At 37.7% G+C, this 27903-nt stretch overlaps 1 protein-coding gene across 5 annotated transcripts in view; it reads left to right on the top strand.

The window, feature by feature from the left end:
* The first annotated feature begins 4493 nt into the window (after window positions 1-4493).
* Csnk1g3 (casein kinase 1 gamma 3) overlaps window positions 4494-27903 on the top strand; it is a 106095-nt gene continuing 82685 nt past the window's right edge. For 3 of the 5 annotated variants that reach the window (XM_048358095.1, XM_048358098.1, XM_048358097.1), the window contains exon 1: window positions 4497-4919. The gene's annotated coding sequence lies outside the window, so the exon portion shown is untranslated. Of the gene's footprint in view, window positions 4920-27903 lie in introns of all 5 variants that reach the window. The other 2 variants (XM_048358100.1, XM_048358099.1) reach the window with 2 other exon arrangements.

The raw sequence follows: 27903 nt of genomic DNA on the forward strand, positions 1-27903 counted from the left end.
GGGTATGAGGAACAAGGTAACAAACAGTACAAGAAATGTATCCAATGCCTAACGTATGAAACTGTAACCTCTCTGTACATCAGTTTGATAATAAAAATTTGAAAAAGAAAGAAAAAAGTAATAAAAAAAGAAAAAAATAACAGCATTAACCAACCCTTTCATTTATAATAGAACATTCTTTGGATGGCTAATTTTGCTTAAAAGCTACCAAAATTCAGGTCTGCTAATGGAAAAAAACAACAACTAAATTTCCTAGCAAGAAATTTAGCCACTGTTTTCAGATTTTTATCTTTAGAGATTTTTCCTTATTGAACTTCTTTCCCTTCAGATTGTATCTTTAATGCTTAACATGTTGTTCACAAGTTACTAGTTCTTACGGATTGCCTATTCTTTATCTTCTCTCTTATCTATAGATGATTTACTTTGTATACTGCTCTGAGGAATCCAATGGACTGGATGTTTGTCCTCTCCAAATTCCTATGTTGAAGTCTTAAGGACTAATGTAATGGTATTTGGAGGTGAAGTTTTGGGAGGCAAACTTAGTCAAGGTCAGGGATGCAACCCTTCAGGAAGAGATGAAGAGGAGGAGGAAGGGTCCACAAGAGAAAAGGCCACTCAAGGACAGAGGGAAAAGGTATTATCCTGAAAGCTGGGATGAATGCTCTCGCCAAAACCTGTAACCTTACTGGCAAGCTTGATCTTGAACTTCTAGACTTTAGAAATGTAAGAGAATAAAATTATATTGTTTAAATTATAGGTTCCTTAGTAATATTTTGTTATGGCAGCCTATCTTAGCTCATTTTTCATTGGCATAACATAATACCGGAGACTGGGTAATGCATAAAGAAAAAGAGGCTAGCCTAGTATGGGTGGCTCATTCCTGTTACAACCTGGGAGGCTGAGACTTGGACAAGGTCTTCCATTAACCAGTGACCAGAAACAATGAAGGCATGTCTCAAGTGGTAGAATGTCACCCAGTAAGTGAGACTGTGAATCCCTGAGTTCAAGACCTGGTCATGGCATAAAAAAGAATGGGTTTATTTTGCGTCATAGTTCTTTCTGGAGGCTGGGAAATCTAAGCTCAAGTGGCTGAAACCTGTAAGCATCTCCTTCTGCTTGAATTTATGGCAGAAAGTAGGGCAAAGGGGGGACACAGAAAGAGAGCATGAGGAGTGGATTTGCTTTCTAACAACTTGCTGCCAAAGTAACTCACCAAGTCCCACTAATGAACTCATTCATGCAAGAAAGGTTTTAATCCTTTCACGATGGTTCTTCTATGACTAAAACACACTTCTTAACTCTCCTACACTGAGGAGTTAAGGCATACTCAAACCATGGAACAGCAAGAACTGAGAAGATATATTTTGTTAAGCATTTCTGGAGATCATTAGTGTAATGTCTCAGAAAAGTCTCATGTTCCTTGTATATGTAAACCTTTTCCCATGGTTCCCATGGCCAAAATAGTTAAAATTATCCTATGGCTATGTCTTGACTCTTTTTACCTCCACTCATAGAAACACTCTGAAAGGTTCCTAAAGCAGTATCTTCCCCCAAGATTGGAAATCTCCCAGGATGTTTCTTGTCCCTCACTTTCTTGGCAAGTGGGACTAGGGAAGAAGTGAGGAAAATACATGTCTTTGTCCTAGGTCCTAGGCAACTGTTACAATGTTTCACTTTACATCCTTTCACTTTGTACTTGACCATTTTTTTCTTAGTTGTATTTATCTTCCAGGTACATTAATTTAAGAGTGACATTGAAAAAAAGAAAAGGAAATAAATACAGTTCAATGATGCGGAAGGCTACTTAGCCCATGTCAATCATTAAGTCACTATAGTAGTTTTCCATTATCAGTAAAATATTTAGAAGATAATGAAGGTTTTATCTGTTTTTACTTTGAAAATTTAAACCTGGCTTCCTTCCTGTTAATACTTGAATTTTACCTTGCACATTCACTTACCTATTTTTCTTAAGACTGGCAACTCTGCCACTTGAGCCACAACTCTACTCCCTGCTTTTGGATGGACTTTTTTTCCCTTACTGGATTTGAATAGGGATCTGCAGATCAGATGGCTGATTTGAGGGTCTGGACTCAGCAAGTCAGTATTTTAATCTCATAGTTTCCTGCTAAAAGCCCCAAAATATTCCATTCCTGCTCCAACCTCATTGCTTATAGGGAAGGGAAAATGGCCACTGTTTCTTTTCACAAAATTGACATATTGTTCTCTCTCAAACAAAACAATGCATTTGTTGGAGATGAAGAGACCGCTTTTGTCAAAAGAGAAATATGACAAATTTATATTTTCAGTTTTTTATAAAAATTGGACAGGTGTAGACAAATAGATATATGCCATAATAGTGATGATATAAAGTAATACTTGAATATAATATAAAAATCATTGAAAGATAACATAAAGCAATACTTGAAGAGCAGTAATGCTAGAAGCCATAGAGTGACATGTGACTGGTATTTACTTTGTAATGAGGCAGATAGAAAAGTATGAGGTGTCTGCTTTTGATGAGACTTCATGCTATGAAATACAGGTTTTGCTATGGGGCCTGTACTTTGGCTTTTAATTCATTAATGCAAGGTGTTTTCATCTTGTCAATTTTTTTTTTCATACAAGATAATAGATCTGAAAATTTAGTAGCTTGCCTACTTTCATTTATAGGACGTTCTAGCCAAATTTTTAACCAAATATCCTTAATAAAGGGGTAAAACACAAATATTTCCACCCATATCTACTTAAACAATGATTTAATCATATATTTATAGTTGAATGTCTTAAACATCCAAACTTAGAGGTTGTTATTCACATTAGTTCTTAGTTTTTGGTAGTGTGGTTGGATTGAAAATGAAGCTTTCTGCTTTGTGTGGCTTCCTGAAAATAAAGATAGGATTAACTTTATTGTTTAGAGATAGATCACCAACTTTAGGATTCCTCCTTTGATAGGCACATCATTCCAAAACCCAAGAATGCATAAAATAGCTGCTAAACTGGGCTCCAGCGGCTTACATCTGTAATCCTAATAATTTAGGAGGCTGACCTATGAGGATCTCAGTTGAAACAGCATGGGGAGGAATCCAGGAGCCTTTCATCTCCAGTTAACCAGCCAAAACCTTAGCTCAAAAAACTCAAGCTGTGGCTTAAGTGGTAAAGCCTCATCCTTGAGTGCAAAAAGGTAAAGGACAATGCCTAGTCCCTGAGTTCAAGTCCCAGTATACACACACACACACACACACACACACACACACACACAAATTGCTGTTCTTCCATTTTCTTTCTTTCTGGGATTCAAACCCAGCAAGTTCATACCCAGGAGTTCAAATTCTGGAGTGCTGGGTTGAAATCCAGGGCCTCCTGAATGCGAAATGAGGTAAGCAAGCATTTACTGTTAATCTAGGACAGAGTTCCCTGTTTTCTCTCGCCATCCCTTTCCTTCTTGTTTTGAGGCCTGGTCAGGCTATGGGGCCCAGATTGACCTCCAACTCACCATCCTCCAATTTCAGCTTCTTGAGTAGTGGATTACAGGTGTGTACTCGTTACCTAGCTTGAGTCGTGTATAGAATGATGTGTGTTGACTAGGAAGCAGTGTTTAGTAAAGAATATAGTCTTTTGCCCTTTCTCTGCGGGGTAGCATGAATTTGACAAGTCAAGTCAGAAAACTTTGACTCCAGTTTGGGCTGTACAACTTTTATTTATTTGCGAGTCTTGGGGCTTGAACTCAGGGCCTGAGCACTGTCCCTGGCTTCTTTTTGCTCAAGGCTAGCAGCTACTCTACCACTTGAGCAACAGCACGACTTCTGGCCTTTTTATATATATGTGTGCTGAGGAATCGAACCCAGAGCTTCATGTATGCTTTATCACCAGGCCATATTCCCAGCCCCATGTACTACGTTTAAACATGAGTCATGTTTGGCTTCTTAGGATGCCAGGAAGTTTATTTGAAAAACGGACCTCTTACCTAACCACATTACAAGGTTCAGAGCATTTACCTGAACTAGAAATGGCATGCTTCATAGCAGCAGATTAAAGGGAAATGTGAGCCACTTCACCTTTCCAAGCATCTGAATCCTGGATGTTAGCCCGTTGACGTCATCTCCCAGGCCAGGCCCTGTGGTTCTCTGGCTCCAGTTGTGGCACACTTAGAGAACGCCTCAGCGCCTTCACTTTGCAAAGGACGCCCACAAGGTTTTTGGATCCCTCAGTTCGTAGCAGGAGCATTTCTAAATCCCGGGAGCCCGTCTCCAGTTCTCTCCGCACACCCAGCAAAGCCTCTCCAGCTTCAGCAGAACACTGGGAACTGCCACCGCTCTTCAATCCCTCATACACAGCTCCTGCTGTGTGGGCAGGGTGCGTGGCCTCTGCGTCACAAGCTCTGATGGCCAATGAGTGTGGGGCTGTTCTTCGGGCAAGCGAGCCGACCAATCCAAGCTCGTCGTGAGCCTTGGGGCCCTGCTCGGCCCCCTCCGCTCCTGCCGCCGCCGCCGCTGGGGAGACTCTTTCCTCTGGTATTATTTTCCCGTGTGTTCACTTCCGGGTCCGGCGCTGATCCGGATTCCAGAGGCAGGAGGATGTTTGACCTCCGGATAAGCGAGGCGCCGCTGTGCATTCATTTCTGGTTGCCTCGCTGGCGACCGCTGCGGCCCGGGCGGCGACCCTCCCGCCAGCGGCGGTGGTAGAAGGCGCTGGCTAGGCGTGCGGAGACGCTGTCCAAGCCGAGCTGCGTTCCCTTGGCCGCTCGCGGCTCCCCCGCTTCGCTCGTTCCGTCCCGGCGTGGCTCAGCTTTCCTCCTCCGGCCGCGCGCGGTGTTATGTGCCGCCGCCGTCGCTGCCGTCGCTGCCCCTGCCGCTGCCGCTGAGGGACAGACCGCGGCGCGCTCGGCCCGCGACCCTGCTGCGGACGGCTGCGCCTCTGAGGTAAAGTGCCTAGGGTCCGCATCGCTGCCCTCGCGCCAGTAGCGGCCTGGCCCGGCCCGACCCGGCCTCGGCTCGGCCGCGGTCGCCGATGGAGCTGGGTGGGCGGCGGGGCACGCGGGGCGGGAGAGGGACGCGCGGGCCGGGGCAGGCGCGGGGCCCGCGGAGCCCTGCGACCCGGCCCAGTGCACGCGTGACCCTCGCAGGACGGTGCGGGTGGACTCCGGGGCGGGCTCGAAGTGCTCGCGAGGAGAGCGCGGCCCCCTTGAGCGTCTTGTGCCCGGCAGACCCGCGGCTCGGGAGAAACTTCTCCGTGGCGTCCGGGCGCGCGTGGGGAGGCGGCGGGATCTTCCCGGGAGAGTTCTAGACTCCGCTCCAAAGTTACCAAGGCGTTCGTGGTAAAGGCCCCCGCGTCGCTGCCACGGCTGCCGTGTGGGCCCCCGGGTGCTGGTGCCGCCCTCCAGGAAGCGGCCCCGCCGGCCCCCCTCGGCCCGGGCCCGCAGACCCCGCGCGTCCTCCTGAGGGTTGCGCTGCAGGCTGTGCGTCCCTGGGCTGGGGTCCCAAGGCCCGGGCACGGTCCCCATCCCCTCTCAGGTCTTGGGAAGGAACACAAAAGTTACTGAGCAAGGGACGAGTCTGGGTCGGGGGCGACGGCCGACAGTGCTGAGCGAATTCGCTCTTTTTTTTGTTTTTTTACTCTAAGCTATTAAGTCAGTGCTTGCTTGCCTTTGAACCTTCTATTACCACATCTAGCAGACCAGAACGTTAAAAACCTGTTTTTACAAACATAAATTAAAAAAGAAATAATTTATTTTCTTTATATTCTTGTGTGATAGGCATTGGAGCAACGAGAGATAGTTTACACCAATTTTGATAGTTTTAAAAATAAAAATGTCGGATTTTTAGTCATGTATGTCTCTTTGAAGATTAGCTCGATCCATAAATAAATACTTCAGGGAAGAAAAATAATCACAAATGAATTTAAGAATGATTTTCAGTTAGAAGTATTTGAGACTGGTTTAATAAATCATTTTCCATGAAAAGTGAGATCTGATTTGTGTCATTGTCAATAGCTTTTTTTGAGATGTGCTTAAAATTGTTTTAAAATTATGTCCAAACTTTGCTTCCTGTCCTAAGCCAGAATAAACTGTTTTCCTATTTTTGTATATGTTTTTATAAGCATTAGAAGAACTGTGTTGCCAAATATGTTGTGTGGCTTTGGCATTCATTTTTTTTTTTTTTTACTTTTGCTTTGTGAGCCTGCATTTCTGGATATGCATCAGGTAGGACTTCGTATTAGAATGGAAGACAGGAAGTTTATTTTTATTTTGCTATATTATTTATTGAGACAGGGTCTCATCATGTTGCCCAAGGAGGCCTTGAATTCACTGCATAGCCAAGCTGATTTTGAACCCTTGAACTTCCTACTTTAAGCTAATGCCACTATGGGAGGATCTTTTTTTTTTTTTTTTTTTTTTTTTTTGTCAGTCCGGGGCCTTGGACTCAGGGCCTGAGCACTGTCCCTGGCTTCCTTTTGCTCAAGGCTAGCACTCTGCCACTTGAGCCACAGCGCCACTTCCGGCCATTTTCTATATATGTGGTACTGGGGAATCGAACCCAGGGCTTCATGTATATGAGGCAAGCACTCTTGCCACTAAGCCATATCCCCAGCCCCTATGGGAGGATCTTGATGAATGATTATCTTTGACTATTCATTGAGCTTATTGCCTTGTTCTGTCATTTAAAAAATTAATGCATTATGTAATTATTGACATCTTCCACATTAGACCTTCAAACACTAAGAAAATATTAATTATTAATCATTTAATTCAACCCATGTCTTACTATGTATAAGAGTCTTGGACTATATGGTGATGTTGGAAAAGTGGTTAGAATAGGAATAAAATACTAGTTTTCTTCAAAGAGAAGCAGACATGTTCAGAAATAATTGCAACAGATTTCTGTAGATTTTATTAGAGGTTCATGTAGTTTAGTGTTTGTGTCTAAGATACTAATCTGGGGGGAGTAATCAGTGTACCTTAATTAATTTAATTTTTTCCTTTGTGTGCCAGTACTGTGGCTTGAACTCAGGGCCGGGTGCTGTCTATGAACTTTTTTGCTCAAGGCTGGCACTCTGCCACTTAAGCCACAGCTCTACTTCTGGCCTTTTGGTGGTTAATTGGACATCAGAGTCTTGACTGGGCAGGGATCCTCAGATCTAGTTTCCTGAGTAGTAGGAGTATAGGTTTGAGACACTGGTGCCAGCTTTTCATTTGCATTGATAGTGAAGGTGGGAGACTAGGTACAGGGAGCATCCTGGGCAGGAGCATGTGAGAGAGGGAGTTACAGGACCTGTTGAGCTGGACATGTGGCTGCTGAACCAGGAGCTCCTTGTAGAGGAGGAAGCTGTGAAAGTAGGTGGAGATCAGCCATGGAAGCCGGGAATCCCTTCTATTTAAAAATGAGTCAGTTTGAGGTATCTCTAGGTTCAGTGTCTATCTTCTGTGTTTATATTAGGTAGGCAAATAAGGATAAAAAGTTCAAGGAAACAACAAAATAGTGAACTTGCTATCATTCATGATACTAGAGGATAGTAGAAAAGTATATAGCCCCAAATAGTTTATAAATGTCTTTGTTCTATTTTTTCACTTGCATTTGAATATGGGTGTGTCTGGTAATCTGTGTTTGCTATTATGTGAAATAATCCAGACTGTAAAAACCGTGAGTCAGGAAGAAATGGGAAATAATCCAGACTGTAAAAACCATGAGTCAGGAAGAAATGGGAAGCTTTCCATTTACCTTTCTGTGTCTCTTGTGGTCTCTCTTGTAATTCTTTCATGCTGAGAGCAAGTCATCATTATGGTATAGTTTTTTGGTTCACATTAAAAAAAAACCTTTCAGAATGGAAAAAGTGTTGGTTTCGTTTTAAAAGGCTTCTCATCATATCAAATTAAAAAGGGAAAATACTGGAATAGTAAGTAATGAAACAAAATGCAGGTCACTGGATAGTTCTGTTACTGCTAATGCACTTGAAGGTGAAATTTACTCTGGATAAAATGATCTGTAAAACAAATCTATATGAAGAAATATATCTATAACTGTAGGAAGATAAAATGAGAAACATCACAGTTCTAGATAAGTATGTATGAGTTTTTTAGTCATTAAAGATGACAAAGAGTATCAGGTAACCCTAAAATAGTTTAGTCTTAAACTAAATGGAAGGAGTGCTTAGAAACTACTAGTTTCCAAATGCAGGTAAAATCATGTTACAGGCAAGTGTTTTAATGCTCCCTGCTCCCCAAATAATTTTCCTCTTAGCATTCACCATAGTAGGTGAATTTGTGTTGCTTGGAACCTTCCTAAAATGATGTCTGTTACAATTTGTTTTAAATATTTTGTGCTAGGATCATAATTGATACTGTTAAAACAGCTCTGAGTTAGATGGTACAATTTCCCTTTTTGAGAACAGGAAATCGTTTTTTTAGAGTTCAAGTAAACTGTTGCAGATATATCTTGGGAGTAGCAGAATGCATGCTTAAACTATTTTTTCCTAACTTTATAGTTTTAAACCACCAGTTACTTAATTTGATTCCTAGCCTTCCTTCTTCATTTTTATGTCTTTCCAAAACATACTTGATACTGTTAATAGGCTTGAGTGTTGGTTTTTCAAAATATAATGTGTTTAGAAGTGTCAGTTTTGGTAGTATCTTATTTCAGTTGCAGGGATTCTGTAGGCACAAAAAGTATGTTCCTACTAATTTAACCTGCTTGGGATCATGGTCTTTGTGCCTCTTTGTAGAATAGAAACACTTTGAACCATACTCAGAACCAAGTGTGTATTATCCATGAATGTAAAGTGAGTCTGGAGGGACTGTGAACTCTGTAGAGAATATTAACTGAGAGATACTTGTGGGTGTAAATAACTTTAAGAAACATCATGGAGACTATCTTTGGACATTCTTCACCACCACCCCCCTCCGGCCCTGGTTTCTTTTCATGAGGATTTAGAAAGTGTACATGTTTGGACTGCTCAAAGAGGTTCATCATGCCTGTCCTGTAATCCTAGCTTCTTGGGAGGAAGTTGAAGGACAGAAGGAACAGTGGTGATGGTATATATGCCTCTCAGTCATTGGCTGAGCATGGTAGTGTGCACCCATTATTCCAGCATTGAGAGAAGTACAATGGCTGGGTGTGATTGGCCGCTACCTGTCATTCCAGTGAAAACAGGAAGCATAGAATAGGAGACATAAAACCAGATCTTACCTGGAAAGCTACCCAAGGATCATCAAGTGGTAGATTGCTTCCCTAGCAAGCTTGAGGCTCAGAATTCAAGTAACACACATACACCTATTAAAAGCAAAAATAGGAAAACTAGGGACACACGCACACATACACAAAAGGCAAAAAAAGGAAAACTAGCATCTTAGGGAGATAAATGTCAATTTATATTTGTGTACGTGGGAGAAAAAACAGGCTTTTTTGACACCCCCCCTTTTTTTAACTAGTGATGTGTTATTTAATTATAATTGAATTTAATGAAAATTTGTGGCTAAATCATGTCGACATTTTTATAGCTTTCTATGGAATAAGGTCAGATTTCATGATATTCTTTTTATTAAGCGTGTGTGCGTGTGTGTGTGTGTGTGTGTGTGTGTGAACTCAGGGCATGGGCACTGTTTTTGAGCTATGTTGCTCAAAGCTAGTGCTGTACTGCTTGAGCCACAAGTCTGTGTCCCATTTTCTTTTTTTCTGGATAATTGGAGATAAAGAGTATTTAGGACTTTCCTGCCCAGGCTGATTTTTAATCTAAATCCTCAGATCTCCTCCTACAGGCATGAGCCATTGGTACCAGGCTTATACAAACTGTCAATGTTTAAATCAGGTAAAGAGTAGGTTTCTTTTCAACTATGTCACCCCTTTCCTTGCTCTCTCCCAGTTTTTCCCTTCGAATCCCACCCACAAGTTGTAAAATTCATTTTCAACATAGTATCCAATGAGTACTACAGCTGTCATTGTTCACCCTTTGTCCCTCCATTTCTGTGCCTCCCCTCACCCTCCAAAGACATGTAATAGAACAAACAACAGAAAGAAAAGACCAGCAAAATGAAAAATCTTGTTTCCATTTCCTGGGGTACGTTTTGATAAATATTTTCAGTACTTTTTGTCTGTAGAGTAGTAATGTTACATTTGAAGCTTTATTCAAGTTTACTGCATGTACTTTATTTCGGTGGTAGCCACAGAGAAAGAGGGTTGGGTTTGTATGGAACTGCCGGAGAGGGGGACTGAGACTTTGCCATTATGTTCTTTAAGATCAGAAAAAATCATATAAAATGCCAAGCAATGGTACTGCATAACTCTTCCTTTCACTTTCCAAGTTGTTGATACATAGGAATTGCTAGAGGGTTGACTGTTTGGTAGAGTCACCAAAGACTCTGGGGAAGAACTCACTACTGTAGAATACCTCTCTTCACTCACTCACTCATGAGATGAAATGATATTAACTGCCTGATAACCATGCTACCCTGCATGAAAGTATTTTCTAGTTTGTTCTTGAGCTTCTATTTCCACTAGTCACCAAGAACCATTTGTGTTACAACTCAGTGAACTTTTAGTGGTAGCTAGGTCTTGATGCTGCAATTGCAGAGTTTAATGCAATATTCAGCAAACTCTGAAGGCAAAACGGTGTTGGTGTGAGAACGTTGCATTGAAACTAGGAGAGTAGCGAAAATCAGTTAAGGATGAAATAATTTTAAGTGATTGACAGAAAAACCCAAACAGTCTAAAAGAATTCTAGTAAGGCTACTTTTCAAGTATTGTGTGATGTTTTTGCAGATTTTAGAAACAGGAACTGGAAATCACAGGTGATATCTGTGGTTTTGGCAAGAAAAATAAGACCTGTACTTGAAGAAAAGATCTTGTACTTTGTATTGTTTTAGTTGCAGTAAAATGTTGAGGTGATTTTTAAAGATGACTTCTTTTTTAAAGCTAATTGAAGCATTGTTAATTGTTGATACTTAAGTAACTACAAAAATATTTTTCCTAATTCATACTTTCTCTTGGAGACTTATTTAATAATATCTTCTTTTGAAAAAGAAATAGTTTCTGGCATTTAACTTACCAAAGGTTTTTTCCTACATGAATTATTTATCTAGTTGAACATCACTCTCATTCCCTTATATTTTTCCAGTGTGGTTCCTGGTTTCATGTGGTACCTTTCAGCATTTATACAGCATCAGCATTGGAGAGAAACCTTACAATCTCAACTTTTCCGCAATCTAAGTAGACTGTGTTCCTGTGGATTGGTAATGGAGATTATTCTTTGAAAGAGAAAATGTCACACCCTTGATGTATATCAGGAACAATTGAGCTTAGTGCATAGCATGCTGGTCTAATGGCTTATAACAGTTAACCTCCTTATCTGGTCTGTCTCAGCTCTAGTGGAAAGGAGAATTTGCAGTTGAAAACAGAAACTCCCAAGTTGGAAAAAGAGAAGGTATATGAGATATACATTTTATCTGGATTTCACTGTATTACAGTGCCTCTGAAGTCTAGTATATACTGAAATGGAACATTGAAATACAGAATTAGTTGTAAGCTGGAAAGTAGCAATGCTGAGTTCTGTTCTGCCTCTCTGTGACTTTCTTGCTTTGCTGTTCTCTGTCCACATGCTGGTAGCAACGTCTAGATATGGTTTGGTAAAAGGAAAGAATGAGGCCTTTTTCCTTTCTCTTTTTCTCTCTCCCTCTCCTCTCATTCTCTTTATTTCTCCTCCTTTTTTTTTTTTCATAAGCAAGGAGGTCTTTTGCAGTAGCCTTTTGCATTACCATCTTTTCCCTATCTTTTTATTGACCAGAATTAAGTCTTACATTTTTAACTAGTCATGACATGTGGAATAGGGTTATCTCTCTAATCAGGACATGTCCTCTGCAAATGATGATAGGGTTGCATTTCCTTGAGTTCTATGGTGGAGGAAGAATATTTTAAATATGTTGGGAGTAGAGGGAATGTGAGAGAAGTGGATGTTAGAGAGATAATCAATAGTGACCATTATGTCTATTTGTTTTGAGAATGAAAATAAATAATGCATACAAACACACTTTGAACTTTAAATGTGTTGCACAGATGTAATGGAGGAATGATTAGAAAGCTGTTTCCACCTTGCAATCTTAGGTATGCTCAGGTTTGAATATTGTTAGAGCTAAAAACACTGCTAGCTTTTTAATAGAGACTAATGTAATCAACATGTAAAAAAATTGAATATTTTTTGTGGAACTCAACAAACTTATTTTAATTTTGAGGTAAACATTTGTCTGTATAAACTTGTTTGTTTTTCTTAGTTGCTGTCATCCCTCCTTGCCAAAAAATTGCCCACATCTTTGATCTTATTAGATTACTTTGTTCCGCATACTAGTAGATAGTAAATGCATTGAGGAAATGAAAGTTTATTAACAGACTTTGAATTGCAGAGTCTCAGTGAGCTAGGAGGAAAGGATAGCTTTGAACTTATTTTGAGAACAGCAAAAATGGATGGTAGCACAGAGTGGTATGGGAGAATCACAGAATTTTAGAATTGAAGTGATTCAGAGGACGTTTGAGTAGAATGTTGTAGTCACCCACTTGATTAATAGAGTTCTCATATCTTAATTACTAATGTAGTGCACTTTCTGCCCAAGCAGTGGGAAGTAATAAACATATTCTTGTCTACATTGCCATTTGCTCAGAACCATGGGGTGTGACTATTAGTCAGCCAGCCATTTTTCATATAGATATCAGTGTTTGTGTACTTTGGGAGAAGGTAGCCAGAGGTCTCATTTTTTTTTAAAGTAAAACAAGCAAACATTGTATTTACTCTCCAACAGTTAATATCATCATCATCATCAAAAACAACAGCACACAGAAACATACAATACTAAGTAATCTCACAGTTAGCATTATTGTGTATTTATGCACACACCTAGATAGATGTCTGTATACAGTCAATATACACAGTAAATGTGTTCATTTTCTGGACAGCTAATGACATTTACTTACAATAGGAGGAGATAGGAGCTGATTTTTATCTTTGTACTTTTTGTATTTCCCTTTGGGTTTTGAACTCTGCCTGTGTATTATCTCTACCATCAAAAAATGATAATTTATTTTGAGAAGAGAAAATATTCTTGGTGACATTGTTTTCTTCCAACTTAGATTTTAACATAAAAATCAGTTTTTATCGTACAATACCTTGAATGCATTGATAGATTGCAGGGTTTTTTTTATTTTAAAAGTTGTATTCATTAACATTATTTACTTTAACGTTTTAAGTTAAAATTGGCCATATACCTTTCGGCATAAGTGTACTTTATAAAAGTAGTCTGTTTCTAAGCATTTAAAATTATTATTTATTTTTTAGATTTATTTGTTTTTGACTTTTATGAAGTGATAGAGTTAAAGTTATATTCAGAATTTTCCCTAGTTAGTAGGGAAATGAAAAAAAAAGGTTTTTCCTACACCCAGTCTGTGTCATGTTTATTTGCTATTTCTCTGACATACTTTTTCTGGCATTGAATACTGTACTTTCAAGTGGTAGGCAAATATGTTAGGTAATTTAATGGAAAGAAGAGTGGAAATTCAAGAAATTCCACTAGTTAGAGGTATGCAAATATTCAACTACAAGTCTGTTTAATAAAATTCCATTTTCAGATAGCCTAGCATCATTTTAGAGCTGGAATTATTAAATCTCAGTTATAGGTGTCAGGGTATATTGTGGGTAATATATCTTCGTGTCATTGAGGTTCTATAAGTGTTTTTATGAATAAAGTATCAAAATACAGTCACCTCTTTAAAACCATTGCCTGAATATTTTCTGCACAATCTATTGAAAGTTGATTAACTGAGACATATATGTTGTGTGATTACTTAATATACCCTACTAATAAGGGTGTGGATTGAAAGCTGGAAATAAAATATTGAGTATTTAGGAATGAAATTATCAAGTAAGTTAAAGTGGATTTCTGTCATACTCCCTAATTTAAAAACTTCCATTAAGATTCATATTTTTTCTCTTGTAAGAGTAAAGGAAAATGAACAGCTTTATTTATATTAGTTCAAAGGGATTGCGATACTTCCATATATGCCTATACTTGGTATACATTAGCCGAATTTGCCCTATTACTTTCTTATCTCCTTCCTACCTTTTTGAAATGTTTTAATAGGTTTCAGTGTTGTATTTTTATACATGTATATGAAGTTCTTCAATTATTCATTTATGTATAAAGTAATTCCATCTACTCATATGTGTACATAAAGTACTTCAAGTACTTCAAGAGGGGTATGAATATGTCATACCCCTCTGCCCTCTTGGTTTTTCCTTCCCAGTCCCACAGATTGCCACCCTAAACAGTCTCAGTTTTACACTGGTTTCACTCATTCATTTTCTTTTAAGGTCAGATTTGGCATATGAGAGAGAACATGTGATGTTTGTCTTTTGCAGGCTGGCTTATTTTACCTGCTATGATGATCCTCTAGTTCTATTCAAAAAGTAGATACTTGTAGACAATTGCAGAGTCGTGACTGTAGGCCTGGGAGAGCTAACACTTAATGGATTTGAATAGGGATAGGTTCCTGGAGAATGCAGCATCTACCAATGATAATATTACTTTTTTCCCTTGGGATTTAGAAGATAGAAAAAGTGTGGGGACCCTGCCAAGTCATTTATAGTTCAATCTGTGATATGACCAGGGCATTGGCACCATTTAGGATTTCTATGGGCTATTGCAGTTTGTGACAAGGTTAAAAGTAACCAATTTAGCTGGATACTGCTAGTTCACATCTATAACCCTAGCTCCTCAGGTGGCTGAGATCTGAGGATCTTGATTTGAAGCTGGCCTGGGAAGACTCATCTCCAATTAACCACTCAAAAACAAAGTGGAGCTATGGTCAAAGTGGTAGAGTGCTATCCTTCAGCAAAAGAGCCCAGGGACAGCGCCTAGGCTTAGAGTTCAAGGCCAATATCAGAAGAAAAAAAAATTAACAATTTTCTGCTTCCTTTTATCCATGTCTCTTAACTCTTTTTTGAAAAAATGACTTCCTTGGCCAGATGATTGGTGACTCGCACCTGTAATCCTAACTACTCAGGAAATTGAGATTGGAGTGTGAAGGGTTGAAACCACTCTTAAAATAACCAGGAAAAGCTGGGCTGGAGGTATGTGCTAGATGGTAGAATTTCAAGCTGAGTAAGTTCAAGGATTTGATTTCGAGCAAGAGTTTATGCCTCTGAGTTCCACCTCCAGTAATGGCCAAAAGCAAAGAAAGGAAGAAGATATCCTTTTATTTTCAACCTGTCTTTTAAATTGGAGATGACGTATGAAAAAGAAGAAATACACAGAAAGTTTAGGCAGTTAAAAAAATGACTTCTCGTGGTTTGATACTTAACATCCTTAGTTGAGGCTACTGTATTATTGTACTTTAGTAAATTCTAGTAAGCATCGTTGTCATTACTAGGGCATTACTAAAGTCAAAAAAAGTTTGTGAAAGGGAATTAATTAAGAAAAACTTAAGTTATCAATTTGGTGCCTTGGGAAATATTAAGACAATTAAAAATACAAACATGTCTTGAAAGATATTAAACATTATATAAAGGCATGAAGTGTTAATGAAAAGTTAATTTATCTTGTGTTACATTTATATTTCTAAAATCCCTGAGTTGTGGTTTTCTATTTGTGTTTTGAGACAGGGTTTTACTCTGTAGTCCGGTCCTGCTTTAGCCTCTCAAGTGCTGCAATTACAAATGTGTAATTTCCCTAGAGTTTTATTTTGTGTGTGTGTGTGTGTCCATCCTGGAGCTTGAATTTAGGACCTATGCACTGTCCCTGAGCTTTTATGCTCAAGGCGAGATGCATTTCTGGCTGTTTTGCTGGTTATTGGAGGAAAGGGTCTTACAGACTTTGCTACCGGTGCTGGCTTTGAACTGCTGTCCTCAGATATCAGGCTCCTCAACAGCTAGTGTTACAGGTGGGAACCACTGGTGCCCAGCATAAAAAACACATTTTAATAATGAGTTTTCCTTTCACAAAAGTCTGTTCTGGTATATTTTTATTTTATGTATTTATGGGTTCACTGGTATAAGGACAAGTGTTTGACTATAGTTGCTCTTGCACACTTCTCCATGCTATCTCATTCTTCAGGAAGTATATATGCAGACTTTTACCAGTCTTGTCAAAGGTTCCAAGACTTCCTAAATTCTATAGTTTGTTTGATGTGGAGAAATTTGGGAGAGAACCTGTGGACCTACATTAATTTGTGTCTACTGCTGAGTAGAAACTACTGGATAGAAACTACTTACCATCTTCTCTGATACAGTTTCAGTAATAGGCTAGTGATTTTTTTTGCACTGTAGGCATTTTATTTATTATTTTATTTGTTGTTTATTATCTTTGTTCTTTTAACTGTTACTTGAAGTTTTTCTGCTTAAGTTATTATCAGTGCATATGTGGCCCCTCTGTGTCCCAGAAGCATGTTTCAGGTGACTTTGGCATAGCCGTATTTTTTAATAAATGCCTTCTTTAGTTATTGTGATTACATAATTTTACTTCTGAATATCGTAACTTCATGCCAAAGTACCGAAAGGCAGTCCTCTTTATAAAGCCTCCCCCTCTCCCCAACCTTGGGGCTTGAACTCCTGGAGCTGTTTTGCTCATAGTAGCACTCAACCACTTGAGCCACAGTTCTACTTCTGGCTTTTTTAGTAGTTTATTGTAGATGAGAGTCTCAGTCTTTTCCTGCTTAGCTTTGAGATCTCAGATTTCAGCACTCTGACTTGACTGGCTTTCAACCATGAGCCTAAGATCTCAGTCTTCTGAGTAGCTATGTACCCCGTTAGCTTTCTTTTTTTAAGTAACAGAAGCAAGGGTGTGGTTATAATGCATCTATTTTAGTTTCTTTGAACTTCATTAATTTGTTTTTAAAACTTCATCCAAAAATCTTTATACTTACTTTGACTTTCCCTACCCTGCTGATTCAGTGCCTAATCTTTATCTTTTCCTTTTTTCTCCCTTTCTTTTTCTTCTTCAAAACAGTGTCTCTCAAGGGAAAATAAACAAAAAACACCTTTTATTTATGGCATTTGGAATCAGAAGAATTTCAGAAATAAGTTTGCATGTAATATACTAGTATTTCCCTAAAGAGGACCTTACTATATTGAAGCCTGTATTCATTTCTTCTTAATGTTGAGCACTGTCCCATTGTATGGATGTACCTTAGCGTGTTTTAACTATTCAGCTGCTTAAGACTTGTTTCCAGTTTGTGGTGATAACGAGTAAAGCTAGCATAAACTTTTGTTCAGGCTTTTTGTGACTGTAGGGTTTAATTTCTCTTGGGTAAATTCCTTGGATCTAGATTATTTAAAAGTATATGATTAACTTTATAAGAAATTGTCAAACTGTTTCTTAAGAAGAGTTCCAGTAACAAGTAGTTCCTGAACTGAAAATGGCTATACTGAATTTGTTTGATTGCATGCCAGTAATATCATGACAATAACATAATTGTGAATACAATATTTTCAGTTTCATAGAACTATCAGTCAGGGAATGGTTTAGGGGAACCTCATTTTTCACTGGATGTATTCTCTAGTATGCTATGGAACTGTTTGTTTGCTTAGGCAGTATCGCTGTGATCTCTGTAAGAAAAGCTACACTTTTAATCCTGCTGTTCTAATTAAAGTTTAAGGTACCTTTGGATCAACTACTCTGTCTCTGACTTTAAGTAGTCACCCTTTTGGGAAAGAGTCTTTTGATTTGGGCAAAAAGAAATCTTAGAGGAGTTTTCTTTTCTCATTGATTTATCAGTCCCTGTGTAAGGGCATTCTAGAAATTTTGTAGTTAACTTGATTGTTTAAAATTTACAAGCATTTTTACTTCTGTGGCTAGTCTGTGATGAGTTGATAATGTATGTGTGTGTATCCATCTTTTTTTTTTTTAAAGGGATTGTAACTTTGTTGTAAGACTTGTGTCACTGACTTTGCTGAAATGTATTTTCATATTTATCTAGCATTATAAAGAATAACCCATTAAGTAAATTAGGAGACTAGAAGACCCAAAGTGTACCTTTTATCGAAAGATATTTTTATTTAAAAAACCTTTTTTTGGTGCCGGTTTGGGGGCTTGAACTCATAGCCTGGGCACTTGCTGAGCTTTTTTGCTCAAGGCTAGCACTCTATCACTTGAGCCATAGCTCTACTTTCAACTGAAGATGAGTCTCACAGACTTTCCTGCTCAGGCTGGTTTTAAACAATGATCCTCATATCTCAGCTACCTGAATAGTTAGGATTATAGGTGTGAACCAGTGGTGCCTGGCTCTTTTGGATTAGTTAAATGGCAGATTGTAAGGTAATTTCCTCAGTATTTTCTGGTCCTTTCTCCTAGTAATGCAGTGTTTTTTTATGCCAGATATTTAAAGTGTGTTATCATGAAGAGATATCTATAAATGCATTGTTAAGTTTTACAGAATTGTTTTTCTTCTCTTCTCTGACATATTTTTTTACATTAGTTTTCCCTTTTAAAATTTCCTTCCTAGGATGGCTTCGAACTGAGAGATTTCAGATCTCAACCTCCTGAATAAGAATGAGCCAATGGTGATTGGCTAGACTTATTTTAAAACAAGTATACTTTTTTTAAAACAAGTATCCTAAGTATACTTTAGGAGCTTTTATTAAACAAAAGATAATATGAACTTTGTGACCACTGTTAGTGATTTTTTCTTTATTCATGGCTATGTTTTGGAAAATTATAATTAAAATATGACTGACCTTTGATCTCTGAAGAGTTATCCCCACTTCTTAAAGCATTGTTTAGATTTGAAACTTGCATTGCAGCTATAAGTTGCTGGTACCTTTGTCTTTCTTGCTTTGGAAGAGAGTTGGTTATATTAGCTAATATTCATAAATTTGTAAGCGATTATTCATTTACTTATTTACTCAACAAACTTTGAACCATTGTTTACTGTGCTATATAATAGTTACTGGAGAGACAGTTGAATAAGAAGTAACTACACCTTGAAGACATATTTTAAAGAGTATTGTAAAGAGTTACAAATACTCTTGTCTTTCTTCAAAGTTGATAGTTAGAGGTAGAGGTTTGATCAGAAAATTTCAGAATGTTTTTTCATTTGGGTAGATCAGAGATTTTCTTTTTGTAATGTCAGTCATTAGTGATCATTACCTAGTTTCCTTATCAGAACTTGTCTTATTTATTAAATGGAATAGTGTGTGTGTGTGTGTGTGTGTGTGTGTGTGTGTGTGTGTGTGATTACTGGAGCTTGAACTCAAGTCCTCATGCTTTCCTTTAGCTTTTTTGCTCTACCACTAGAGTATACCTCTGTAATTCTGGATTTTTTTTTTTTTTTTTTAAGATAAGAGTCTCTTGGATTGCTGGATGCTAGTGGCTCATGTCTGCAACCCTAGCTACTGAGGAGGCTAAGATAAGAGGATCATAGTTGGAAGCCAGCCTGGGCAGAAAAGTCCATTAGACTCTTATTTCCAGTTAGCCAGAAGTGGAGCTGTGGCTCAAGTAGTAAAGTGCTCGCCTTGACCAAAAGAAGCTCAAGAACAGTGCCTGGTCCCTCAGTTCAAGCCTTAGCACTGGGGGAAAAGAAAAGAAAAAAAAAAAAAGAAAAGGGAAAGTAAATAAGAGAAAAGAAAAAGAGCCTCTTGGATTTGTCTACCTGGGTTGGCTTTAAACTCCTATCCTCACATCTCAGCCTCCTGAATATCATAGGTATGAGCTAATGGTGTCTGGCTTGTAATGCCTTTTTTTTTTTTTTTTTTTTTTTTTTTACTTTAAAGGCAGGATCTCCCTATGTTGCCCAAGCTAGTCTCTTGACTTGACTTCCCACCTCAGCTTCCCAAGTATTTTGTCTTATAGGTGTGCTACATTGCACCTGTCATTTTTTTCCACCTGTCATTTTTAAATGGGTGAGAGGTGAGGGTGGTCTGTGCTTCTCTTCCTCACTTTTAATGAGACAGTTATCTTCATCAGTTAGAATTGATTCTTACTATTGAAAATTCTGTATTTGAATGTTTGCCTGTTTGTTAAAACTTATTTGTAACCTAAACCATCAATACCCCTGGTCTTCACTCAGTCAATCACAGACATGAGTGTACACAATGGTGATTCACTCAAGGCATATTCCCAGCTGAGGTTGAATGAAGTGATTTTGACTTCCAGGTTTGCTTTTCATACTGTATTTTAGCCTTTCTTCCTTCTTTTTTTCCTTCCTCAGTGGCCTGGAAGCTTAGTGTTAGCATGCTGTACAGTGGTCCTAAGTAAAAAAAGCGGTGATGTGCTCTATGGAGAAAAGCAGGTATTAAGTAAGTAGAGGAGTTTTTAAACCAAAGCATATGTAAAGCAAGGTTGTTTATTGATGTGCTGTTGAAAATCCTTTGACTAAAGAGGTTGGTAGGAACTTAAAACTTGTATTTTCCCTAGGAGCAATGGTTCAATTCTGTGTTTACAGAGACTCTATAAAAACATACTACCACAAGTCAGCTGTGGTCTGATTTTTCCCTGAGGAGTGGAAGAAAATGATTTTTAATATCAAAAGTATACTTGTAGATCATAGAAGCAGGTATATCATTAAGTGGTGCAATGAAACCCTCTTTCAAGACAGGCTCATTATTTTATTTGTAGTACCTAGATCTGTGCTGGTATGTGGTAACTGTTTTTGAATGGAAGTAAAGTCCTAAAGTAGAACATGACTTTCTTTGATCTCTTTCAGTGAACACTTTGTATTGTTGCTGTAATTCGGAGTTGAAACAACATTGTGATTTTAGTACAGAGATGACCTGCTCATATAGATCGATCTGGTGGATATTTCAGTTATACAAACTTGGTATACCTCTGCTTGGTATATTATTCCTGTCATTCTTTAAGAATGGTCTGTGCTTCTCTGGGTATGTGTAACAACTGATTAGGGTGCTGGCCTTATTTAAATGAGACAGCAATCCAGAGAGTAGGGGAAGGCTAAGAATTTTCAAGTGGCAGATTTTTAAAAGGCAGTTTACTCAGTATTTTCTGATCCTTTCTTGGTGACAAGTCATTGTTGTGAGAATTAACTTAATTCCTTCTAAGGGCATGGTCCGATTGAACTAACAATGTCATACTAGGACTTGCTTCTTAAGGATCTCATACCTCTTAACATCATCACCCTGAAGACGAAGCTATCAGCATACACATCCTCAACACCCAGTTGCCAGAGAACTGTCAGACTGGATAATTAACTTGAGTACACTTAGAACAATATTTATGCTCACTGAAGAAATTGAGATTTTAATACTTTCTCATTTGCGTAGAGATGTCTGATACTCCTGTTATATAGTTGCTTTAACTATAAAAACACATTTTTACTCCAGCCTATATGAAAACTGATTTTTTACCCTGTGTTACACACGTGAACTCTGTTTTCCTTTCTGCTATGTACTGTGTTAGCTAAAAAACTGCTGCTTGAGGCCCATTAAGTTGGCTTAATGATCCTGTAATGGATCTCAATTCATAGTTTGGCAAACACTGATACAGGTGGTTATGTTTAAAAACTGCAAAATCCTGGATCTTGGGAAGTCACTGAAATGAAGTTCAAAGTAGAAGTTTTGTGATATGTTAATAAATCTTTCTGAGAAAAAAAGTTGTAGTATATAATTACAGAAATTTATTTACATTTCTTGCATTGCAGTTAATGATTTCACTTTTAAGTATTTATTCTTAGACAACCACAGTTGAGCAGATGCCAGAAGCCGGTTACTGGGACACTTGCTGCTAAGAGAAGCACGTGATGTAGTGCCTTGCCATCTCATCACAAATATCCTTAATCATTAAATTTCAGAGAACGTGTATTAAAATATAACTATGACAGAGACTGAATAGAGTTTGAAACACTGAATGAGTCATTTTGACTTAACAAAGCAAAGGGGAATCAACACTGTGCCAAGTAATATTTGAATACAGAGTTGGATTTTTAAAACTATGTTGCAGTTTTATACTTGAAAATAATACAAATGAAAAGTTACGTGAAAATTATAGATACTTTTTGGGGGGGATGGGGGGGGGCAGTCCTGAGGCTTGGACTCAAGGCCTCAGCACTGTCCCTGGCTTCTTTTGCTGAAGACTAACCCACTACCACTTGAGCCACAGCACCACTTCTGGCTTTTTCTGTTTATGTGGTGCTGAGGAATTGAACCCAGGGCTTCATGCCTTCATGTACTATGATGTCATATACTCAAAGCAAATTTATTTCTGCAAACAAGAAATCAGAATTCAAACAAAAAAGAAGTATGATTAGCTACAAGTTTCCAAGTTCTCATTTATATCTACTACTTGCTGAAAAGACCACTGACAAATCATGATAGAGGCAAGCACTCTACCACTAGTCCATACTTGCAGCCTATAGATACTTTTAATGCTTATTGTTCCAGGTGTATGGAACAGTTCCGTATATATTCCAACTGTGATTTCGAAGGGAGTAGAATATTAACCATTGAAAAGTTAGAACATCTTATTAGCATTTAGGTGAAAACTTTATTTTAGGTCCTAGTATTTTCTTATGAAAATGTAATAAATTTATACTGATGAGTTGTTAGACTACGTTCTCTGTTTTCTCTAGTTGCAACCCTAAGGTGGTCAGATGGCTCTGATAGGGTTTAAATAATTGGAGCATACAGATTAGAAAAACTGACTTTCTGTTCTAAAGATTTAGTGATCATCAAATTAGAAATATGCCTGTGACCTACACTTCTACTTATTTAGTCAGATTATATCTAATGTTTTCTGAATTTAGGAACTTTTATCTTTATTGACTATTGCTATATCAAAATTGAAATTGTCTGTGAAAGCAAAGTAAATGATTACTTCTTGAGAATATTCAAATGCACCATTTTTTGGGATTTCTATTTGTAATTAAATATTTTATTACAATTTGTATATAATTACATAGGTAAATGTACATATTAGTACTAGGAGATCTAAAGTGTTTTTTTCTTTGTTGTTGTTGTTTTTGCCAGTCCTGGGGCTTGAACTCAAGGCTTGAGCAATGTCCTTGGCTTCTTTTTGCTCAAGGCTAGCACTCTGCCACTTGAGCCACAGTGCCACTTCTGGCCTTTTCTATTATATGAGGTGCTGAGGAACTGAACCCAGGGCTTCATGTATACAAGGCGTGCACTCTTGGCACTAGGCCATATTCCCAGCCTGAAATCTAAGGTTTTAAAGTGGCTGTCTATCTTATTGTAAAAGTTAAAATATCCTAGAGAAACATAAATAATTTAAATTTTTATTATGAAAAATTATAAGCAGGTACATATCTATAAAACTTCTCTCAGTAGTTATTCCTATAGATGCCTAATTTTTAGATGTGTTTTTCAGGTACTTCCCTTGTAACTTTTGAATCTAAAGTTTCTGTGACAAAGCCACGTATTGTTGGCTTATGCCTATATTAGTAGCTACTCAGTAGGCTTAGAACTGAAGATTGCAGTTTGAAGTCAACCCAGGCAGTAATATCCATGGAACATGGTAGTGGAGATGTGGCATGTGGCTTAAGTGGTAGAACACCAGCCTTGAGTGAAGAAGCCAAGAGAGATTGGAAAGCTCCAGTACTGGCATAAAACAAAGCAATTTTAGTTTCACAATTTTAGTTTTTGCTGTCTCATTTCCATCTGTAGGTGTAATATAATGTCATGATTTATCAGTGGTCTTTTCAGCAAGTAGTAGATATAAATGAGAACTTGGAAACTTGTAGCTAATCATACTTCTTATTTTTTGTTTGACTTCTGATTTCTTGTTTGCAGAAATCAATGTGTTTTGAGTATGTGACACCATAGTACATGACAGCATAGTTTGATTTCTAACATTTTCCCTTCACTTCCATACTTAAATATTTCTCAGTCTTTTTGTAGTGCTACTAGTATTTTTTTATTGACATTAACAAGTTGAGACTTTAAATAAATAAAACACAGATGGGTCATAGAGTTTAGAATTGTTTCTAATATATATACACATTATTTCTATTATATATGACTATATGCACATATGTATACATACATGTATATGTATATATGTATGCCTATGTACATACCTATGTATATGTCATGCGTATAGTACATGCATATTTGTATTTGTGTATTTATTTTTGAGATACAGAGCATAGAACCTAGTGCTTTACCAAACAGATCCCTGCCCTCCTTGCTTCTTAGAATGGGTATGGGAAACAATCTAGTGAGAAGTAACAAAACAGTAGTTATCTGCTTTCCTGAATACTATGACATGGAAGGACTATGGATTTTAGGTTAAGAACTTTCCGTTTATATTTACCTCTACTGTTGCATTCTATTTTCATTCAAACAAAAACAAAGATTTATAGAGGTATTAATTACCTCTACAAACTTTATTTATCAATCTTTTGAAATATTCTTTGTCAAGCTTCAACAGTAATTTTTTTTTGTTATTTTTAGGATGAAAGCTACCTATTTGATAGAATTAATTTATTAGTGCCTGTGTATGGAAAATTTAAATAATATAGAAACAGGCATAAGCAGTAGTCCTTTGGCTCATAACTATAGACCCAACTTTTCAGTAGATATATCTGCTTTTAACTATTTGCCTTAAATGTTCAGGCGTTCCTTTTGATAGTTGCAAGGAACTGACCTTCTCTTTGATACTGTCAGATTTTTGCGGTTTCTCGGTTATACACTAAGAATTATGGGATATTTAGATCACATATTTTTTTTTAATTAAATTTTATTGACAAGGTGATGTACAGAGGGGGTTACAGTTACATAAGAAGGTAGTGAGTACATTTCTTATCTTATTTGTTATACCCTCCCTCATTTTTCTTTCCCTTCCCTAGTTCAGATAAGCACATATACAATATCCAGTGTGCCAAAATCATATACAAAGATCACATATTCTTATTTCCTTTTTTAACTAAGTGTTTGGATAGTTATGTTTTGTCATTCCTTTCCTTTGATAACCTTAATGTTCTTTTATCTGTATTTCTTGTTCTAGTCAATTTTTACATTATCTCTTTATATTATGGATGATGCAGATATGTACTTCCTTTCATTGTCTGTGCCTTACTAATAGCCAAACAAACTTTTATACCACTGTATACGTTTTTTTTCTTGTGCTTGTCCTGGGGCTTTAACACAGGTCCTGGGTGCTATTTCTGAGCTTTTTTGTCCAAGGCTAGGACTCTACCACTTGACCTACAGGTCTACTTTTGCTGTTTTGTTGGTTAATTTGAGGTAAGAGTCTCGGACTTTCCTTTCTGGGCTGGCTTTAAAACACTTCTGAGATCTCAGCCTTCTGAGTAGATAGAAATACAGGTATGAGCTACTAATGCCCAGCTGTACTATACTTTCAACATTGCTAATGTAGGTAAAATACACATTCGTTGCTGTGATCTTTTTCTTGCATTCTTTTGGTTTAAATTCTCCTACTTGGAAATCATTTTATCTATGTTTACAATATTATACTAGCTGTGGAATCAAGTAGTATGCTAGCGATACTTTCTTCCGTGCCTACCATTTGAAGTCTCTTTATTCCACAGTTCAGGTGAACAGTTTTTGGTGATTTCTGACTCTTAATTTTCTTTGTTCTCTGTATTAATATCTATGATTAGATATTTGGGAGTTGGAGGTGTTGAATTGTTTTCTAGTTTGAACTCAGAGGCTCATACTTTGTTGACTGATGTTCTACCATTGAGCCATGCCTCCAGACTGATTTTTTTCCTGGTTATTTTTGTCTATCGCCTCCCCTTCCCACTGGGAATGCCTGAGCTGTGATCGCCCTATTTTAGGCTTTCTTTTATTGCTGGGATCAGTGGCTAATGCCACCTTGTCCAGTCTTCCTTGGTAGAGAGAGAGGAGTCTCCTTGACCTTCTGTATGAGCTGTCCTGTAGTTACAGCCCTTTTCAACCCCAGCCTCCCAAGTAAGTAGGTTAGGATGATAGATACATACCACTGCGCCCAGGATTTTAGTGGCTGACATTGGGTCTTGCAAACTTTTTTTTGTCTGGGATGGCCTTGAACTATGGCTTTTCTGATCTCAGCTTCTAAAGTATTTTGGATTACAGGTATGAGACACTGGCATTTGGCTCTTTCATTTCTCTTTAAAATTTATTTTATATTTCTGCCTTATATGTTAGAATTGTTCTCCCCACTTGTCTCTGACCATTCCTTTTACTGCATTAGTATTTTTCATATTTTGCATCTATGTTATACTGCTCAAAGTCTTTGAAGAGCTAATTGTTTTGACTCTCAGTGTTTCTAAAGATCTCTTCTGTTGTTTGGATGATCTACTTTACCAGAGTTAAAATCTTTTTTTAATGTGAGTGCAGTTTTCTTTCATATTGTTCAATTTTTCCATACTTGATTGTTGATTGATATTCATGAATGGTTAGGTTAATACTTCTGAGAAATAATTTCTTGGGTTTCCTTTGCTTTATTTTTATTTGTTTAGCTGTCTTTTTCTTCATAATGCTCTTGGACTTCTAGAAGTGCTTAGAGAAAAAAGAACTCATTAATCTATGATATGTATAAGGGTCTGAGGTTTCAGGCAATGTGTTAATAAGTTCAGGGATCATTAAAATTACTTGTAAGAGTACTTATCAGACACAGTAGGCAGTTATAATTATGTGCACAGTATAAGAATGCCTATAGGGATATCATAGTCTAATGCTCCAACCTTATAATTATTAAAATAAATTTTGGCAGATTGTCTTATCCAATACTCCCAACTAGTTAGTATCTAAATTGGCACTTTGAAGCCTTCTTTTTGTCTAATCTTGTGTTCTTTCTGTTACAGAGGCAGGCAGCCATCTAAGAGCTCTAGAGGCACATAGCAAGGATCCTAACACCTGGGAGCATTGGGGTATGGTACAAAATTATGAGAAGTGGTTTTGCAATAAAACTGTAGAAGATTCATTCTTAGAGCTTGTGCTCTTCTTGGGTGTCTTAAAGATGTCAGTAACCATGCTGGAGAAGCCCACATGACAGGAACCCTTGAATCTGAGGGTTGCCTATGTCTGATAGCACAGTTTTACACAGATTTTATACAGTTGGAATTTTCCACAGGAGTTCTGCCCACAGTCTGAAGAAGATTGGAAGAGTGTTTTTTCCACTTGAATCCTTAGATGAGGATGTGGCCAAAAGAATACACCTGGGCAGATAGCTAAGCTGTACTCAGTTTTTCAGTACATAGAAATCATAATAAAATAAATCTGTTGTTTAAACTCCTTCTCCTTCCTCTTCTTTCATTTTTGTGGTTACTTGGAAATAAGATTTTCTTTTATGCTGCTGTTTCTTATATTTTCTAAGAAGTGTTTGCTTATGTAAGATCATTTAGGGATTCTCTTTTATGATTTGAATATTGTATTCAGATTTGTGATCCACTTCAAATCACTCATGACATGCATGTTCCCTCCCGTAGATGTGTGGTTGTTCTGATGTTGTTGTTAGGAATACTTCTTGCCATTAATGAACTGATGAGGTGTTTTGCTGGCTGTGCAAGTATGGACTTATGGACCACTGTTTCATTTCTCGATGTGCCAGTTTCACCTTGTCTTGATTATTGTAGTTCTCCCTAATAAGTCACTATGTAGTGTAGATCCTCTAATTTTTGACTTTCTTTTCTGAGATTGGTTATTCTAGATTCTGCTTTTCAAAATTACTTTTAGGATCAGGAGTCAATTAAAAAGCTCTATAGTCACATTGTTTGGGATTGTGTTGGCCCTGTAGATCAATTTTGGAAGTATGGACATCTTAAGAACATTTTATTTTCTAATCCGTTTATTTCTTCCTTTTAGACTTCTCTGCAACATTTGGTGTTTCAGTGTACCTAGTGTAGCACATATTTTGTTGAAATTAAAACATTTTAATGCTATTCTAAGTTTTTCCTTGAATTTTGTTTTCACATGTTTGTGGCTAGTTCATGCATTTCAGCTTGTTGTATATTGACCAGGATTGCTCTA

This window comes from Perognathus longimembris, chromosome 11 (genome assembly GCF_023159225.1).
Source record: "Perognathus longimembris pacificus isolate PPM17 chromosome 11, ASM2315922v1, whole genome shotgun sequence".
Lineage (NCBI taxonomy): Eukaryota > Metazoa > Chordata > Mammalia > Rodentia > Heteromyidae > Perognathus > Perognathus longimembris.